The sequence below is a fragment of the Papio anubis genome, chromosome 1 (genome assembly GCF_008728515.1).
Source record: "Papio anubis isolate 15944 chromosome 1, Panubis1.0, whole genome shotgun sequence".
Lineage (NCBI taxonomy): Eukaryota > Metazoa > Chordata > Mammalia > Primates > Cercopithecidae > Papio > Papio anubis.
The window spans coordinates 114,262,797-114,282,698 of record NC_044976.1 but is presented as its reverse complement, the minus strand read 5'-3'; the positions used below and the strand labels follow the sequence as shown (position 1 = coordinate 114,282,698).

Genomic DNA, 19,902 nt, shown 5'->3' with positions numbered 1-19,902 from the left:
AAAATGTTTTCCAAGCTTCTAGAATTTTCTTCTTCCTCAGGAACACCAATTATTCTTAGGTTTGGTTACTTAACATAATCCCAGACTTTTTTTGGAGGCTTTGTTCATATTTTCTTATTCTTTTTTATTTGCCTTTGTTGGATTGGGTTAATTCGAAGACCTGGTCTTCGAACTCTGAATTTCCTTCTTCTACTTGTTCAATTCTGTTGCTGAGACTTCCCAGAGCATTTTGCATTTCTATAAGTATCTCCAATGTTCCCTGAATTTTTTATTGTTTTTTTCTTTAAGCTATTTTCCTTGAATATTTTTCCCGTCAATTCTTGTATCATTTTTTGGATTTCCTTGCATTGGGCTTTGTCTTTCCCTGTTGCCTCCCTAATTAGGTTAATAATTAACCTTCTGAATTCTTTTTCAGGCAAATCAAGGATTTCTTCTTGGTTTGGATTCATTGCTGGTGAACTGGTGTGATTTCTGGGGGGTGTTAAAGAGCCTTGTAAGAGTTGATTTTCTGGCTCCTTCTCATTTGGGTAGGCTCTGTCAGAGGGAATGTCTAGGGCTGAAGGCTGTTGTTTAGATTCTTTTGTCCCACGATGTGTTCCCTTGATGTAGTACTCTCCCCCTTTTCCTATGGATGTAGCTTCCTGTGAGCCAAACTGCAGTGATAGTTGTCTCTCTTCTATGTCTAGCCACCCAGGGAGACCTGGCTCCGGGCTGGTACTGGGGGTTGTCTGCACAGAGTCCTGTGATGTAAACTGTCTCTGGGTCTCTTAGCCGTGGATACCAGAGCCTGTTCCAGTGAGGGTGCAATGAACTCCGTGAAGGTTCTTAGCTTTGGTGGTTTAATGCTCTATTTTTTGTGCTGGTTGGCCTCCTCCAGAGAGCATCAGCTATGGTAGTATGGAGAGGAATGGATGGTGGGTGGGGCCCTAGAACTCCCAAGATTATATGACCTTTGTCTTCAGCTACCAGGGTGGGTAGGGAAGGACCATCAGGTGGGGTCAGGGCTAGGCCTGTCTGAGTTCAGACTCTCCTTGTGGGGGTCTTGCTGTGGCTGAGTATTTAGGGTATCTCCTGGGTCCTGCAGGAGCAGTCAGCTTCCTTCAGAGGGTCTGTGGGTCCTTTCGGGATTGCTGGCTTGTGCTAGCAGTCGATCTGGAGCTGAAATTCACAGTGCAAGCCTCTGCACGCTGCTCTGTCCATCTGAATAATCTAGTTCTGCCTCCCGTCTGCCATAATGATCTCTCTCCCTCTCCATTGCTTTTAGAAAATAGGAAACCTAAGTAGATTACAGAGAATCAAGTTTGATACACTTAATCTACTCAGGCTCAGAAAGGAGAGGTCACAAATCCTAAACCATTCTGAAAATCATCAGTATTGGAATGCATTCAACACATGGTTGCTGAGGACCTACTCTGTACTGAGCACTGTTCTAGAGATAATACAGTGTTAAACCTGACAAAAATTCTCGCTTGTGGAGCTTGCATTCCAGTGAAGACTTTTCCTTCTTGGCAGCAGTTCTAGGTGGGATGGGTGGGATGATGGCAAGGAGAAAGAGAATGAAGTTGTAGATTGTGGAAATTGCACACTTGCTCTATTATCTGATCATGAAATAAAAACATAAGCAATGTGATATCCAGGCCTTATGACTCACGCCTGTAATCTCAACACTTTGGGAGGCCAAGGTGGAAGGATCATTTGAGTCCAGACATTCAAGACTAGCCTGGGCAACATAATGAGACCTCATCTGTACAAAATATTTTTAAAAATTAGCCGGGCATGGTGGCATGCACCTGTAATCCCAGCTACTTGGAAAGCTGAGGTGGGAGGATCTCTTGAGCCAGGAAGGTCAACATTGCAGTGAGCCCTGACCGTACCACTGCACTCCAGCCTGAGTCACAAAGCAAGACTCTGTCTCAAAATTAATAATAAAATAATAAACCAAAAAAACCGATAGCAATGTGAACCAAATAGATTTTTATAAGGATGATATCCATTAAGTCTTCTTCATTCTCATGGCTCTTGTCCCTGTGTTTAGCTGCCTTAAGAATGTAGCCAAATCTTATCTCCCTCTAGTGAAAATCACTTAGTAGAAAGTTACATTAATGCACAAATTCACAAAGAGAATTTGCATGATTTTCAGAACCAAATTAATCCCTAATTTACTGGCATACAGCTCTTTGAGCCAAAAGATCATATTGCATTTTAAACAATATAAACTCATCCTTTATCAGTCTTCATTTGCATAAGAAGCATCTTATTCTCAGCCAAACAATGCAAATCAAATCCTGAAAGTTATTTGTTCCAGCACAAGACTTTGAATATTCTGTTTCATTTTCTACTTCTACAGTTAATCTGCCAGAGCCAAGATTATTCCTTCATCTTTTCTTAGTCCCTGAACCTTTTGCAAAGCCAATGAAAGTGATGGGATTTCTCAGAAATATGAGGGTACAGGAAAATGTGCACTTATACACAAATATATTTTGAATGCCGCTTTTTAAAAAAATCACCAAGTCCAACCCCCATATGATAAAAATGATAAATTAAGGCTATGGGAAGTTAAAAAATATGCTAAAGATGGTTAAGAGACATACTGAAAGTCACACAGTCAACAGAGAAGTACATGAAACCAAGTTCTCAAAAGTTTGTGTTTTGTTCTGCCAGTACCTGAGACCACTCTCAGATATATAGGTCCCCAGCTCTGAACCACTTTGTCAATATTAACGTAGAACAGCATTATCTTTGTAACACATTTGCACTCTGATTCCTTTGTGAACAGGGTTAATGTGTCCTGTGACCCACAATGATTTTAGGGTTGCCACTTGAGCTGAACAGGGCCTTCCCTCCCACCTTCGAACGCAGAAACTCTGGGTGGGCATCCAGAGCAACTCAGCAACATGACTGCCATCACAAACATGTGCAGAAAGAGTTCTGACCTGTTGTGTTGGATGCCAGAGAATGGAATAGTTTTGTAGCTCTCCTTTGTGGCTTATTCCTTACTGAACAGCCATTCTGCTTTTGACCTGAAAAACTGGGCCAGGGAGATGCTGTACCATCAGGCATATTTCTTATTGGACTGTGAAAGTCTAGCATATGGCTAATTACAATTTACACCTCCTTAAGTGCTCTAACAATCCACTAAAGGCTGTTTTGTCTCTTTGGTTTACTGTTTGTAGCACTTTTTGCAGGCGAAGCAGTAAACAATTCCTTTGGAGGTACTTTTTAATTTCAAATGATGATGGAAGATGATGATCTTCTGTCTGGGTTGTTAATGATATATTCTCAGCCTGATCTGTTAAATGACTGTGTTTCTAATGATGTGTCATTTGCTTTTTACAGTGTCCTGGTGACCGGTTTTCTATTTCTTCATCTTCCTTCCATGGTGGAGACATGCCCATTGAGGATAAAATAAGAACTAAGGTAGGTGAAGGAAAAATAAAGAAGATGAGATTTTAGGAACAAAATATCTATGACATAAAATGCACTAATAGAAGTAATAACTAATAAAGATATTTGAAGTGACTTGTTTCATTTTTGTATTCTTATTTTTGTCATTGCCCTTTTCAGCTGTATGTTTGTGAGACAAAATTGTGCTCTGTGGCAAGAAGATGGGTGTCTCTTAAAACAGCATAGAATGGAAAAATATTGCCTCAAAGTTAATGTAGTTTTTAATTTGTTAGATATTAAAATGCAAGCTGATAACTAGACATCACTTAAAAAGAGAGGTTTTCTATTTAATGAAGTGGTTTGCACGGGGAATAGACGTTCTGACAGAGCTGGTCTATTGATGTTGGATGTAGAAGGCAGGATGAATTTAGTCCCAGGGCTCTCTACTGGCACTGCCAACAGGTGACCAGCTGGCACCAAATATGAGCATGACAGCTTGGTGCACTCAACTGAGACCCACGTTTCTATTTTCCTTCATCCAGGGAGTAGCTAAAAACATGATCTCTAATTCCCCTACTGGCATGGAACAGGGCAGAAATAAATGAATTTCCAGTTAACAATTCTAAGTAAAAATGTGTCCAATAATTTATAATTTTAAAGTTTAAGCTTAGTAGTGTTTATAAAGTGATCCATGGACTAAAGTAATGTAAGCCTCATGAGTTCTCCACCATATGAACATATTTAGAAAAGCTGACAATATGAGAGATTTCAAATTTGCAAATTCATCTTTGAGATCAATGTTAATGGGATGAATATCTTTAGGAAAAACTTATACCTCCTTGATGCAGATACACAGCAAGGAGAGAAGACTCAGCCCTTCTCCTTTAATCCTAAATTGTTTGATTTGACTTAAGCCCAACTTAGCTGTGATAAAGATTTTCACAAATATTTCATATGAGTTCTTGAAGTTTAATGTTTTCCTTTTCATTAATATTTCTCTTTTAAAATATATATATATATTTCTCTTTTAATTTTACAGGTACCTTAAAAGGTGCCCTTAAAGCTCCCAAGGAAGGGTTTAAAAGAGGAAAAAAGGAGTTATGACAACCTGCTTCAGTGAGGCTCAGGATTATTACACCTCAGGGTCAGATGGGCCAATCAGACAGATGGACCTGAAACACCAAGGTGTGTCCCTTGAGCCCCAGCCAGCTGCTCTGTAGGAGACCAGGAAGTCTCAAACTTCCTACAAACAGTGGCTGTTTAGGACAGAGGGGCATCTGGAGTTCAATCACAATCATACCCACCTCCCTACTTCTCTGGCACCTTTCAAGAGAATATATATTCTTTCTTTAGGAATATATATGATATGTTCCCCAAGAAAATTTTAAAATACTTGCATACAGAGAACCAAAAGTACAAAGTTACATGAAACAAAATACTTTACAGAAAAGAGGCGAGAGGGCTGGTTATAGCATTGGTTGGAGGGGGAGTCTTATGAAAAAAGAACTTTGATATGATTGCTTGTAGTATTTTTTTAATAGCTTCCACTGCTCGTTATACTCATTTTCCTTTAAATACATGAACATATTTACAATAACTAACTTGAAGTCCTTGTCCCCTCATCTGCTGCTCTATCATCCTTCATTTCTGGATTTGTTTCTATTGACTAATTTTTCTCCTGGTTATAGGTCTCAATTTCCTACTTCTTCTCATATATAGTAATTTCTTATTGGATACTGTAAGTTTCTTATTGGATACTGAAATTTTTTTATTGAGCATTGGAATTTGTTGTCTTAAGGGGTGGTAGAGTTTTTTCTAGCAGGCAACTAATTTACTTGTGCATTAGCTTGAGTCTTTGGAAACTTGTTCTTAAGCTTTGTTGGAGTGAATTTAGAGTAACCTTTACTACAGGGCCAGTTTACTTCTCCTAGAAAGGCATGATTTCTGAAGTTTCTGTGAATGCCCCACATGTTCAAAGTAGACTCTTCAACTTGGCTTTTGCCTCTTTCATACCTTGGAACTGCTTTTTCTGAGATAACCAGTAACTTCTAAATCCAAAGGATACTTTTCAGTTTTCATCTTACTTGACTTCTTGGCGGTGGCATTTAACACTGTTAACCACCCCTACGCTCTGGAAGCACTCACTTCTGTAGCTTTTGTTTCATGACATTCTCCTTGTTTTCCTCTTACCTCCATGATTATTTTGCAGGTTTTCCATCTCCTAGCCAATCCTTAAATATTACTCAGAGATGTTTCCTCAATCCCTTTTCTCATTTTGTTCTATATTCTCTTTCTCCAGGGAATCCCATGATGTCTGTCCCATGGCTTCCATTACCCCCGATTTTACACTGAAAACAACACAACACAAAACAAAACAAAACAAACAAACAAACAAAAAACCTGTGTATTCTCAACCCCAGACCTCTCGTCCAAGCTTCAGATCCCTGTCCTCAATGCCAACTACTTCCTCAGTCTCTCTTTTTGGATATCTCACACATATTGTGTTCAAAAGTGACCTTATGACTCCAGCCCATGCACTACATCTGCTCCTCTTCCAAGGTTCCTGTCTCATTAAAAGATAGCATCCTGTTCCCCATACAAAAAAAAGGCGGTGGGGGGGACTCATTCCTGAAACTTCACCTCTGATATATATGAATCATCAAAGATAATCCTTTTTTTCCTTCTAAATATCTCTTGAATCTGTTCCCAAGATCCAGTAAGAAACTATTGGTCCTGCACACCAGCCGGGTTCTAGAGAAGAAGAGGTATACTTGGCATGTTGATGTAGCAGGGCTGAGACAGCCTCAGATGTTACCCACAGCCAGATTGTTTTAGAAGAATTAGGACATTTTCTAAGCATTTAGAGAATAGTCGAGACATGGTGTAGGGATCAGTGGACCTGAAAAAGTATCAAGATGGGACAAAAAGGGTACAGCAGAAGTCTGAGTAAATCATAGGCTCCATGGGACCAAGGGTGTGTCAGTGGATTCCAGAGTAGATGCACGAGCAAGGAGACCAGAGTATCCACCCACACCCACCTTGTACAAGATCCAAACAGACCTCCCTCTTCTAATTAAGCTGTAATACTGAGGAAGGAATGGAGAGACCTCAAATTGACTAAAAGCAAATGTTCAGCTTCCAGAAGAATGGGGGCTTGAAGTTGAAATTAGCTTCACTTATATAAAAAATAAAATTCTGCTTCTTGAAAAGGAATGAAAATCATACCCAATATGTGAATAATACCAAATACCATTGCTAAATACTTTATATTTAACCTGAATTGTGAATAAGCATAGATGCAAAGATCAAGTAGGTTCTGCAATTAGGAATCTCCACTGCCATCATTCTCTTCTAAGCTACCATCGTCTCTTGCCTAGATGTCAGTAATCATCTCCTGAATGTTCTCTCGAGTTCATTCTTCTTTACCTCCAGTCCCCTTCTCCACACCAATATGTAATGATTTTTTTTTTTTGAGACGGAGACTCACTCTGTCGCCCAGTCTGGAGTGCAGTGGCATGGTCTCAGCTCATTGCAACCTCCACCTCCCAGGTTCAAGCAATTCTCCTGTTTCAGCCTCCCAAGTTGCTGGGACTACAGGCACGTGCCACGTCTGGGTAATTTTTTGTATTTTTAGTAGAGATCGCGTTTCACCATGTTAGCCAGGATGGTCTTGATCACCTGATCACATGATCCGCCCACCTCGGCCTCCCAAAGTGCTGGGATTACAGGTGTGAGCCACCGCGCCCGGCCTGTGATTGTTTTTTTGTTTTTTTGTTTTTGTTTTTTTTAATGCAGACTCGATCTTATCACTCATCTGCTTATAACCTGTTAACACTTTCTCTGTTCCTAGAGTCCAAATGCATTTACCAGCACCTCCAAAACCCTGCACTCCACTGCAGTTACCCCTCAGGTTCCCTTTCCTCCATTCTCTCCTTCACTCTCCCCACTCCAGGGGTAGTGCATTGGACTTCTTGAAGCTTCTCTAGTATGCTGAACCTATAGGACCCTTTCCTCCTGGAATACCCCTCTTCCTTCTCCCTCTATACCCACACCAACCTGTTAACCAGCCTGGCATCATTCACTTCCCTGCTTAAGTGCTACTTCTGCCTTGAAGCCTTCTTCCTTTGCTCAGGTCAGGCCAGAACCTGTGACACACTTTTATTGGCTCCCTGTCATTTTACCTCATAGCACTTTACCATACCTGGGCTCCATGAGAGGAGAGATGGGGCGTGCCAATCCTCAACACCCGGAACACATACAGCACCCCAAATGGCTGTCTGGCACAAAGAGGGCATGCAATGAATGTTGAATAAATAAAAAGAGTCCAGAAAACTAATTCTCACCAAAATGTTAATTGATAGTGGTTTAAAGGACTTCTTAAAGGGTAGAGGATATCGAGGTAAACTCTGCAAACTTTAAGGAGTGCATCTCTACCGGCAAAGATTAAATTATTAGCATATTTCGTGCTAGAGGCTTCCTAGTTCCTGACATTTCAGTCTGTTCACTAAGAGAGAAGGGAACAGAGATATTCCTTAAATCCCTGTGTCATCTGTCCCCTGCCTGCCTCTCTCACTTCATCTTGTCCCACAGCTCCTCCCCTCTCCTGTGCTCTGCCCAGATGGGATTTGTTGCAGTTCCTTGACTGGTAAGTTCTTTCCCTATCGGTCTCTGGTCCCTCCATGTGGGATGCTCTCTCCACCCCCATCTTGCTCTTTACAAGGAGAGCACCTTTACAACACAAATGCCACTGCCCAAGAGAGGCCAGCTCTGTTATTCCCTGTTGTTGCACTCTCTTTGTGCCTGTCAGAGCATTTAACCACAGTTGGTAATTTCATGCATTTATTTATTTACTTACTTTAGTCTATCTCCTTTACTAATCTGTAAATAAAGGCAGGGACAACATCTACTTTGTTCACTGTTGTTTGCCCAGAATCTAGCACAGGGCCTAGGACATAGTTGGTAAATCCTATTTATTGAATAAAGGAATATTTACAATAAAGCAGAGCTGATAAATTTATTGACTGTCACGCCATATGTATCTTAAAGGGAAACTGGAATGTTTGTGTTAACATTATGGAGGTTTGCCAAGCCAGACATAAAAGTAAATCTAAAGTTGCATCTGAAAGATTACTTAGCTGAAGGTGGAGGGAAAGGGAAGGAAAGAGGAAAGAAAGGAATGGGAAGGCTAGAGAATGGGATAAAAAATAAGCAGAAGTAAAGGAGCAAATGCAGATTGGAACATTTTCTCTGATGTGTTCTCCCAAGAACTTTGTCTTAGAGATTTCTTTTTTCTATGCTTTAAGCCTATACAAATTAACGTGAAGGAAAAAAATATTCAGCCTGTAGATTAATTTTGCCAAGTAAGTCATTGGGCTCCTGTATTCATTTCCTATTGCTGCTATATGTAACAAGTCGCCACAAATGTTGTGGCTAAAAACAACAGACATTTACTCTTCTTACAGTTCTAGACGTCAGAAGTTCGAAATGAGTCTTACAGGGCAAAAATCAAGGGGTCTGCAGGAATGGTTCCTCCTGGAAGCTCCAGGGGAGAATTCTTCCCTGCCTCTTCCAGCTTCTGGGGCTGCCAGCATTTCTTGGCTTATGTTACTTCACTCCACTCTCTGCTTCTGCGGTCCCATTACCTTCTCTGTGTGTGCTTTCTCCACTTGTGTGGTCAAATCTCTTTCTGCTTCCTTTTGATTACACAATTACATTTAGGGCCCACCTGAATAAGCCATGCTCATCTTCTGCTATCAGGATCCTTAATTTAACACATCCGCAAGGCCCCTTGTGTGGCTGTGTACTCACGGGTTCCAGGGATTGTTATGTATGGCTTCGAGGCCCATTACTGAGCCTACTGCAGGTCTATTTCAAATGTGAATTTCTATCTCACTGCCTCCTGAAACCAACATGTGTTTGTTTGTTTGGGGTATTGGCTTTGTTTGTTTTTTAGAATTCTAATAACTACTTTTTTTTTTTTTTTTTTGCCTTCAGAGCTCTAGCAATTTTCAATGCTAATCAAACTTCAACTGTCGGTATAATGCCTCATATTTCTCCTAGATCCAAAACTTGATTTTTAGAAGGGAGAGAAAGTATATTGTAAGCCAACTTCAACTTTGTTTCCTCTCAGGCACCTGTAAAGAACTACCTGAGACTGGGTAATTTATAAAGAAAACAGGTTTAATTGACTCACAGTTCTGCAGGCTTAACAGGAAATATAACTGGGAGGCCTCAGGAAACAATCAGGAAGGCAGAGGGGAATGAGGCACATTTTCCCATGGTGGAGCAGGAGAGAGAATAGGAGCAAATGGGGAGGGGCCACACACTGTTAAATGCCACCAGATCTCATGAGAATTCTGTCATGAGACAGCACTAGGGGGATGATACTGAACTGTTAAAAACCACCCCCATGATCCAGTCACCTCCCATGCCCCACCTTCAACATGTAGAGATCACAATTCGACATGAGACTTGGGTGGGGACACAGAACAAACCGTATCAGCATCTCTTTCGAAAGGGGTCTCCAGTGAAACTAAACATAAATTAAGTCTTTACCTGATTAAAAATCTCTTTTAGAGATGTCAGAAAATAAAACTTCCAGAGATTTCTATTTGGCAGAGTTCTGAGCAACACCCTTTAATTTGTTTTGGGTCTTATAAGATCTAGTTCTGTTTGTCTAGAGGCAGTAGAAATTCACGGCAGGGAGTGTTGTGTTTTTCTACTTCCACTCCACAGAACTGGAACTTGAAAATCAATTTGAATGGTGTTTGCTCATTAAGCTGTTATTTAATAACCCTGAAAACCAGCCAAACTGCATAACCCCAGGTAAAAGTCAAGTTACGCTTAAGGAAATAACTGTAATGACCACTCCCTGAAGGTACATAAGTGTCTGGCCTCCACTGAAAGCCTGAGTGCAGAGCCTGGAGCTGCTCCTTGAAGGAGACCTTAGTCTGTGGCCAGGCAGGTAGGAAGCTATTTCTGTAATGAGCCCCGGCCTTCTCAGCTCAGTTGTTATGGACATATATTAGTTACTCTCAGACCAGTGCTGTCCAATAGAAATATAATGTGAGCATTATATTTAAGCATGTCATTGAAATTTTTCTAGTAAAAGCAAAAAAGCAAGTGAAATTAATTTTAGTAATATGGCTTGTTTAATTCTGTATGTTCAAAATACTGTCATTTCAACATGAATCAATAAAATGAATAATTATTGAGGGTGGGCACAGTGGCTCACACCTATAATCCCAGCACTTTGGGAGGCTGAGGCGGGTGGATCACCTGAGGTCAGGAGTTCAAGACCAGCCTAGCCAACATGGTGAAACCCCATCTCTACTTAAAATACAAAAAATTAGCCAGGCGTGGTGGCAGGTTCCTGTAATCCCAGCTACTCAGGAGACTGAGGCAGAAGAATCGCTTGAACCCAGGAGGCAGAGGTTGCAGAGAGCCGAGATGGTGCCATTGTACTCAAGCCTGGGCAACAAGAGCAAGATTCCATCTCAAACAAACAAAAAAGAATAATTATTGAGAGAGTTTATATTATTTTATTTTTCATATTAAGTCGTAATTCTGGTGTGTATTGTATGCTTCTATGACATATCAATTTGGACCAGCCATCTTTCATGTGTGCAGTAGCCCCAAGTGGGTAGTGGCTACCATATCAGACAGTGCAGTTACAGCCTTTATGGTTGATTAATAAAATTATATTTGGTCATTAGTTATTCTTCTGCCATCATAAATAAACTCTTTTACTCCTGTATATACTTTCTGGTTTTGTTGTATTTTTTGCTTATTAGGTTTCTTTTTAGCTATTTTTATTTTCCTCATTGGGAAACAGGAAGTTGAAACAGGAAGTTCCACCCCTTAAGAGAAGAGAACACCCCTTTCTGTTAAGGGGTGGAAGTTGGAGGGTAACCCATGTAATAAAAATGAGATAAAATGATTTTTATTCCCCTAGTTAGCATCACAGAGTTAGCATCTCTGAGCCCTTCAAAAAGATATCCTCCAAGTTCCAGAATGTGGCCTTGGCCTGAAAAACAGCACATGGGAACAGGTGATGAAACTATACTTCAACTGCTCTAGCAAAACCCAAATGCCTCCCAAGATAGCAGCAACACCTGTCAACATGAGATCGGGACAGCTCAGTCTCTGCATGAAGAAATAGTCTTGAACTGGGATGGGATTCTGGAAATCTGGCTTTACTAGCTAGTTGGGAGACCTTGGGTAATTTATTTATTTAAATTATTTGAACCTCAGAGCACTCTTTACTAAAATGATGAAGTTAGAATAGATCAGTGGTTTTCTAACATTAAGCTGTGAACTCATTTTTCAAACAAAACTACAGAGAATCCCAGTACTTCAAATAGATCCAAGTAGAGCTTCTCTGATACCAGTAATGACAGGAAGTTATAAGGATTGGACCAGCAATCTACTGCCTCTGTCTTCCTTTTGCATCTGAGGCACAGTTTGAAAACGTGGATAGAGAGTCTCCACTATAGCTTTCAGCATTATGCTTTCTAATTCTCTGCCATTCTGCATTGTGCTGTATCAGCCAATACTCCCAGTTAGCTCAAGCTGTAGACTAAGAACAAAGTAGATCGGAGATCATTTCCCCAGGAGACTTGCATAGGTTCTAAGCACATTTTCTTTGGAGCCCCACTACCCTACCCTACAGCATATCAAATACCTAATTTGCTTTGGTTGTTTTAGAGACTTTTTTTTTTTTTCAGGTCTCAAGTATTTGTAAAAGTCCTTAAAAAACCCATGGGCTAATGTGCAAAATCCTCACTTTCCTTTTTGCCACTTTTTAAAATTTGAGACAGGGTCTCACTCTGTCACCCAGAATACAGTGCAGTGGCTCCATCATGGTTCATTGCAGCCTCAACTCCTGGGCTCAAGCAATCCTCCTGCCTCAGCCTCCCTAGAAGCTGGAAATACTGGCACTTGCCACCATCCCCAGCTAATTTTTAAATTTTTTATAGAGACGAGGTATCCCTATGTTGCCCAGACTGGTCTCCAACTCCTGGCTTATGCAATCCTCCTGCCTCAGCCTCCCAAAGTGCTGGGATTACAAGTATGAGCCACTGTTCCCAGCTACTTTTTGCAACTCTTCTTTAATTCCTATATTACAGCTAGAATATAAAGATAACTAATCTAGGATATCAAAACCGTGAATGAATGAGCAAAGGGATATGTGTGTTGTATAAAAATTGCAGTAGAACCAAAGTTCAGTAAATATAAAAATATCTGATCTGAACCTGGATATTTTAGGATATAGGTAGGATATATATTGCACATAATAAATAATATATGACTTTGTTACTACTAAGAAAAAATATGTCTAATTATTGGACAAATAGCAATCATTAGAAGATAAACTTTTCTTTTTTTTTTCCTAATCTGCTGCCTGATTTTATATATATATATATAGATAGATAGATATATAGATAGATAGATAGATAGATAGATAGATATAGATATATATATATATTTTTTTTTTGAGACGGAGTCTTGCTCTGCTGTCCAGGCTGAAGTGCAGTGGTGCGATCTTGGCTCACTGCAAGCCAAGCTCTGCCTCCCAGGTTCACGCCATTCTCCTGCCTCAGCCTCCTGAGTAGCTGGGACCACAGGCGCCCACCACCACGCCCGGCTAATTTTTTGTATTTTTAGTAGAGACGGGGTCTCACTGTGTTAGCCAGGATGGTCTCGATCTCCTGACCTTGTGATCCACCTGCCTCGGCCTCCCAAAGTGCTGGGATTACAGGTGTGAGCCACCACGCCCGACCCTGATAATATTATAAATTTAGGCAATATTTCACTTTGTAGCACTACCAGAGAATGAAGTATTCTACTTGAACAAAAACCCAAATAATCCTTTTACTAAAAAACCATGTAGATTCTCCATTTAATTAAGCCTTGTGGTATTTTCCTGAGGTTTTCACTGAAGACTGCTTTCTTCGAAGCATTCCCTACCTGAAGATTACAGGTGAGACATGGGAGGCAAGTTTTCCTATATCTGATGAGGTGGTAAACTTTATTTCTTACCCTCAATCTCAGCCCCGGATATGCCAAAAAGGGAAAGAGAGGGATGAATTGCCCAAACTATCAAACCAAACGGACAATAACAACAAAAATCAAGACAGAAAAAAACAAACATAAGCAAAGGTCTTAAGGATTTAGGAAAATAACCAGAAGAATGAAAATAGAGTGTGTAACTTTATTTATTTGTTTGAGATGGAGCCTCACTCTTATTGCCCAGGCTGGAGTGCAACAACGCAATCTCAGCTCACTACAACCTCTACCTCCCAGGTTCAAGCGACTCTCCTGCCTCAGCCTCCTGAGTAGCTGGGATTACAGGCATGTGCCACCACACCTGGCTAATTTTTTGTATTTTTAGTAGAGACAGGGTTTCACCATGTTGGCCAGGCTGGTCTCGAACTCCTGACCTCAGGTGATCCACCCCCATCAGCCTCCCAAAGTGCTAGGATTACAGGCATGAGCCACTGTGCCCAGCCAATTTTTGACTCTTAATTATGGTTTCCATCTCTCTGCTGAAATCTCTCAACACTTCTTGCTCTTCAGCCAAGCAGAATTTTTAGCATGCTACTCATAGTTATTTAAAGTTCCTGCCTGATCGTTTAAACATCTGAGTCATATCTGAATCAGATCTTTGATTGTTTTATGTCTTCCCCTTGATTATTCTGTCTTATAATTTTTGAAAGAATGCTAGACATTGTATGTAGAAGAGCAGTGGAGACTGAGATAAATAACATTTATGTCCAAAAATAGATATGCTTCCTTTTGTCAATAAGGAGAGTTAAATTAATCTGGTCAGGTGTTTAACTGAGTTTGGTACCTTCAGTGCATCACAGGATTTCTGTTAAATAAAAAAAATCTAAACATTGGTAATAAAAAGTGATAAAGTGGGCTGGACATGGTGTCTCATGCCTGCAATCTCAGTGCTTTGGGAGGCTAAGATGGGAGGACTGCTTGAGGTCAGGTGTTTGAGATGAGCCTGGGCAATATGGCAAGACTCTATCTCTACCAAAAAGCAAAACAAAACAAAAAGCCTCTTGTGGCATCTCCAAAGTCACAAACAGAAAATAAATAAATTAATTAAAGTAAAAAGGTGGTAAATTGGGAGAAGATATTCCCAAAATCCCAATATCTAACACTAGCAAGTGCTATATATCTAAGATATACACAAAACAACTTTAAATCAACAACAAGAAGAAGTCAGGAAATTCCATAGAAAAATAACATATAAGCAATAAAATAGACATATTGGCATTTCTTGGATGAGGATATTGGAATAACTAATGATATGAAGACATGCTCAATCTTTCAACAGACTTGAGAATTGAGATACCACTTTTCACCAATCAGATTCCCAATTTTTTTTTTTTTTTTTTGAGACAGAGTCTTGGTCTGTCACCGAGGCTGGAGTACGGTGATGCAATCTTGGCTCCCTGCAATCTCCACCTCCCAGGCTCAAGCGATTCTTGTGCCTCAGCCTCCTGAGTAGCTGTAATTATATGTGTGCACCACCACACCCAGCTAATTTTTATATTTTTAGTAGAGATGGTGTTTCTCCATGTTGGCTAGGCTGGTCTCAAACTCCTAAAATCAAGTCTTCCTCAGCCTCCCAGAGTGCTAGGATTATAGGCATGAGCTACCATGCCCAGCCTAGATTGGCAAAAATTTTAAAGTCTGATAACACTGAGTGTTGATAAACATTTGGGGAAACAAGAGCTGCTAACACACGTGTAAATTTGTGAGCAGATAGCCAGTCTATGGTGAGTAAACAACCCATTCCTGGGCATAAGCCTTGGGTAAACTCTTGCACAGGACTGAAAGAAACATTGTCCAGCAAATATTAAGCACTGAATAAAATGTCCCTTTTTTTTTTTTTTTTTTTTTTTGACACAGAGTCTCACGCTGTTGCTCAGGCTGGAGTGCAATGGCGCCATCTCAGCTCACTGCAACCTCTGCCTCCCAGGTTCAAGCAATTCTCCTGCCTCAGCTTCCCAAGTAACTGGGATTACAGACGCCCACCACCATGCCCGGCTAATTTTTGTCTTTTTAGTAGAGGTAGGGTTTCACCATGCTGGCCAGGCTGGTCTCAAACTGAAGTAATCCACCCTCCTCAGCCTCCCAAAGTGCTGAGATTACAGGTGTGAGCTACTGCGCGCAACCTGTATAAAATGCATATTAAACGAATGCATGAAAGTATTCATCACAGCATTGTTTGTAGTGAGTGGACTTGAGGCAACCCAATCGTCTAATCCTAGAAGCGCAAGAAGATAAAACAGATGTGAGGAATGTATTTGGCAATAGCTAACACTGGTGGAAATACTGCAGTGTGCCAGGCAGTCTTCTAAGTGCCTCATGTATATTAACACAATTATCCTCACAACAATGCTATAAGGTGTTTCTTTTAGATAGAAGAGATTAAGTTAGATTAAGCTGGGGGTCATGCAAACAGTAAGAGTCAGAGTTGAGTTTGAACCCAGGCACCTGGCTTCCAGAGCCAAGCTCTGAATCCCCCATGCTGAGGGGCTGCCTACCTTCTGTACTGCATGTCCCTGCAAGAAGGTGGTCTGATCTGTTCAGGAGTTGAGCTGAGTTTAGTACCTTCAGTGCACCACAGTGCATCTGTTCAACAAATAAAATCTAAACATTGTTAATAAAAATGTTTCTACCTAGCCCTTTCTATTACTTACCTTCTTTTCATCTTCAAAGGGAAACAGTTTCAATTTGTCCTCCAGTAGCTAGGAGCACACCTCAGCTAGCTTGCAAATGTTTCTTCCTCTGTATAGTCAGTACAACCGTATCCTTCCAGGCTCTTCAAATCTCTGAAGATCTTGTAAGAAGCTGGGACCTCAAGCAGCCTCTCTTTCGCTCCTAGTCTTCTTGAAGTTCATTTCCAAATAACCTGAGGTATTCTGGTGCTTTCCTCCAAGTCCCTTTCTCCTGGGGTGCAAGCACATTCCACCCCACCAGGATCTTTCAGACTTGAGTCTGAATGATATCTTAGTGCCCAACAGGCTTGGGATCATGTGAATGCCAATCATTGCACCGGGCTGTGATGTAGTAGTCCTTCAGAGGAGAGCATGGTCTACACTGAAAGACCCCAAACTATTAAACTTTGGATTTGTTTTGTCTTATTTTTACAAAATGTTCTACCTTCTCTTTCTTTACATAATTATTGTCTCTTTTAGTCCTGTCCCCTTTATCACTTGCTAGTCGGTGTGTTTTTCCTTGCAGTGTTCTTGAACTGCCCATCATCTCAGCCAGTTGTGGGAAACCAGATGACCCAGCTTGGTAGAAGTGTGCCTAAAGAAGTTGTTGGGTCCTCAGCCAAACTCTGAAGGACTCTGTGTAGGAGCTTGGTGGAAACTGTTTTCAAATGTAAATTCTAACACTTGTTGAGTCATTGAATGCATAGCCTGTAGCCCCTACTGTACCAGGTTATCTTACTTCATCCTCAGGACCTCCTTGGGAGATAGGTACAAGTGTCCCCGTTTTGCAGATACTGAAGCTCAGCGGGGCAGTAAGGGCCTTGCCAGAGGTAAAATAGTTAAAAGGCTGCAGAGCTGGAATTCAGCCCAAGTCTTTTGGCACAACTACCTTGAACTCTTTCATTCTCTTTTATTTTTGCTGATTTCCATGCCCAAAATTGCCAGTTAATTAAACTATATTTAAACAGTACATTTCCGGTTTTAATTTTTCTTTTTTCCAAAACCACATTACCTATTATTTGAAATACCCTCTTACTTTAGAATATTCAGTGGCGTAGTATAGATTAATTATGAAATGGAAATTTACTGCAAAGAAAACAAATCACTATAGCAAGAAGCACAATTCATTTCTTTTCAAAGAAAGCTCTATTTCCACCAGCCTGGGTCTTCTTTTGTGGAGGAGTCTCCTTTCCTTGGAGCAGATTTGTTGATTTTGCAAGTACTTACTATGGTGCACTATGTACTAGACATTATCCCGGACCCCTTACAAATAGTACCCCGCTTAGTTCTACAGGTAGAAAGTAATAATATCCGTGGTTTTACAGATGAGGAAACTGAAGCTCAGAGAGATCAATCTATTTGTAAGTGGCGCAGGCAAGGTTTGAACCCTAGAGGTTTGTCTCTAGAGTCCAGAGGCTTAAGCTTTGCACCACAGTTTCTTCATTACTAACCTATATTCTGTGCAATGCTGAGCAAGAGAAAATAGCAAATAAGAGATAAAAACAGAGGAATCCAGGAGACCCTTCTCTGCAGGTTGGTGGAAGGAGCTTTGAAAGCCAAACAGCCTGAGACGAAACTCTTCTCAGAGCCTCCATCAACTCTTCAGCTGCTATAGGGGATTATTATCATTGGGTCACAAAGGGAGAGAGGTCTTCCCTTTCTTTGCTTTGGTGTGAAGTAGGGGTGTTAGTCTTTTAGCTAACCTATGCAAAAACGACTGCCCCGTCTGGCTTTTCCCACTCAAACCATCTGCCTGGCATTTTAGAGGTGAGATCCAGGTGTGTGTTTAGAACACCTTAGACTTAAGAGGGGGAGGCTGTTGAATCAGGAAAAAAAAAAAAGCACATTTTTTATCAGGAAGTACACTGATGTTTTCATTTCATAGTCATGAAAAAAAATCATAGAAAAGAATTTCATTTTGCTTCTGCTTTTGGATTTTATAGAATGAAAAATCCTCTCAATTCTGCCTTTATCCACAGAGGGGAGCAGAGGGGTTATAAAAACCTTGGGTTTAGCACAAAATAATCAAGTTTTACCCTTCAGTGTCTGGTTTTTATGTTTGTGGATTATCCAGGCTTGCTTTCTATTTCACTTTTCTCTTGGTTCTAGTTGTTGGATTAGTTAGGTCACAGGAGGAAGAATGAGGGAAAACTAAAAAGATGAAACAAATTAGTTCACAAGTTTCCTTTTTAAAGGTTGATGAGAAAGAGAGTTTCAAAAAGTATAGTGGGTTTAAGGAACAGGGATCCACTAAAGTTTCCAGGAAAATTCAGAAAATCCAGGAAGCCCCAGGTCGTTCTCTCCCTCCCTTTCCTGTTTTTCCTCCCTCTCTCAGAATATCACTATGTCTCTCTGCCCATGTTTTGCATCCTCTTCTCTCCACCAAACAGCTTCCTCACCCTCTGTTTCAGAGAGCATAAACTTTACCTCCTCCTAGCATTAGCTTTCATGTGACTTTTGAATCAGTTTTACATCAGAGCATCCTTTTACCTTCAGCTCTACTGCTAACACCCTCTCTTTCTCAGTTTCCCAATTCCTAACTTAGATAAGACCTATCTGAATGACCCATCTTTCTAAGACAGGCTGCATAAGCCACAGGCCAGTCAATAAATTGATGACCTTCAGGCAAGTAGTTCCTTGCTCATTAATTATGGAAATTAGTATAAAACATGCCTGCTTCAGCTATAGAGACTGGATGGAGGTGTGAAGTTTCTCTTAAATGGGGTATATGGGTGATCCAGCATGATAAACAAGTCCAGTGCAAGGCAGGTCCAGCTTAGGTAACTCCAAGCCACACTTTAAAGGTAACCTCAGGGTTTGTGCCACTGACCTTACCGTACATTAAAAAGTGATCAATATCTTTATGGTCCTTTGGATAGACAAAATCCTGTGGATAGATTCCAAGATAGATGTCTTTGATATCAACTTCAACTTCAGTTGGCTGAGCAGTATTATGGAGACTTTGGAAGGGCACAATCTATTGCTTTAATTTCTGACAACATAAGTAAATGAAAATAATGATCTAGTACACTGGAAAGTTCCCAGGCCTTTGCAGTCGAGTAGCACAGGGTCATTTGCTATTGTACCCTATGTTACTGATCCACATACCAGCTTCCTTATCTGTAAAATGTAGATAACACAATGAGAATTAAATCCATATTAAATTACTTTTCATAGTACCCGGCTCATAGTAAGTCCTCAATAAGCGGTATTTGTGAGCAGCTATGCCTCTTTCCCAGAACATTTTTCAGGACTCGTGTGGCCTGAATTTCACTGATAGGAAGCCATTAAAATGAACCAGAGACTTGGTAAAGCCTACATTCTAGTAAAGGTGTATTTGCCCTCTGGCAATCTTTTGAAACCCACTGAAAACACCAAAAAGAGGCAGGGTATAGTGGTTCATGCCTGTAATCCCAGAACTTTGGGAGGCCAAAGTGGGAGGATCACTTGAGGCCAGGAATTCAAGACCAACCTGGCCAACATAGCAAGACCCCCATCTATAAAAAAAAAATACATCAATAAATAATTTTTTAAAAAATTTTAAAACACCGAAAAGAAAGCAAACCTCACTTTCAACACATCACTTAAACAGCCATGTTATCAGTCAGATTTCTTAGCTACAACATCAGAAATTGATTCTTGCTTATATAAGCAGGGAAAAGAGAACCAAAGAGATATCAGGCAGCTCACTGACTCACTGGGAGGGCTTAGAGAATCAGGGTCAGAGAATGACTAGGAACAAATGGAGGTGAGGAAGTGAGAGCCACAACCAAAATCACAC

The 19,902-nt window shown here is 40.6% G+C and overlaps 1 long non-coding RNA gene across 2 annotated transcripts in view; it reads left to right on the top strand.

Moving 5' to 3' along the window:
* LOC108581082 overlaps positions 1-19,902 on the top strand; it is a 50,979-nt gene that overhangs the window by 14,622 nt on the left and 16,455 nt on the right. Inside the window, exon 4 of one of the 2 annotated variants that reach the window (XR_004176967.1) lies at positions 3,337-3,417. This is a non-coding gene — a long non-coding RNA (uncharacterized LOC108581082). Of the gene's footprint in view, positions 1-3,336; positions 6,931-19,902 lie in introns of those variants that run through there. The other variant, XR_001892893.3, reaches the window with a different exon arrangement.